This window comes from Phalaenopsis equestris, unplaced genomic scaffold, assembly GCF_001263595.1.
Source record: "Phalaenopsis equestris unplaced genomic scaffold, ASM126359v1 Scaffold000036, whole genome shotgun sequence".
Lineage (NCBI taxonomy): Eukaryota > Viridiplantae > Streptophyta > Magnoliopsida > Asparagales > Orchidaceae > Phalaenopsis > Phalaenopsis equestris.
This window is the reverse complement of record NW_018164478.1, coordinates 5,516,057-5,516,892: the sequence shown is the minus strand read 5'-3', so window position 1 is coordinate 5,516,892 and position 836 is coordinate 5,516,057.

Genomic DNA, 836 nt, shown 5'->3' with positions numbered 1-836 from the left:
TAAATATATATATATATATATAAAAGGAATGCCTAAAGGATAATAGACGAGCCTCTGTCATCCCTATGTGTGCTAAATATTAGACTACGACACCCTACACATGAGGGGATTCGAATCCGTGACATGAGGAGACTTACGGCCTCCAGAGAAACTGCTCTACCAACACGTCACGGTATATCATAAATGTGGAAGTGGAACTGCCTTAGTGGTTGCCCGCCTAAAATTTTGATTGTTACTCTATTAAATGACACTTTACATAATATTAACCCTCACCAACAAAAGACTTTGCTCAAATACAAATTTCACTTTTTTTTTTATATAAATTAAAATCTTAATCAGCTAAACATATCATTCTCACATCTCTCCTACGCAATTCATTGTCTTCAACCCTTGTTCCCACGTCTAAACCCTACACACTTCTATATTTCTCTTGTTTTTTAAATAAATCTATTTTGCTATTTTATTTTTTTTAAGCTACTATGTCATATTCGGAACAAGTTATTGCTGTTTTTTTGGGTAAATCTTAGCATATATACAGCAATTATTATATTAATATAATCTCATTTAGATAATATGTTTGACTACTATAAAAAATAAAGATAATATATATATATATATATATATTAGTTCCTAATTGCTCGGAGCCTTCAGCACTCTGGCAACTAATTTTATATTTTAAGTTAGTTATTTTTTTTTAATTTTATCTTCCTCAGACTTGAGCCATGTGATTATTATTTTTTTATAAATATTTGAGTTTATTTAAAAGCAGAAAAAAATATTGGGTGATTGATATTTGTGTGATTTGAGTATTTTATATATATATATATATATATATA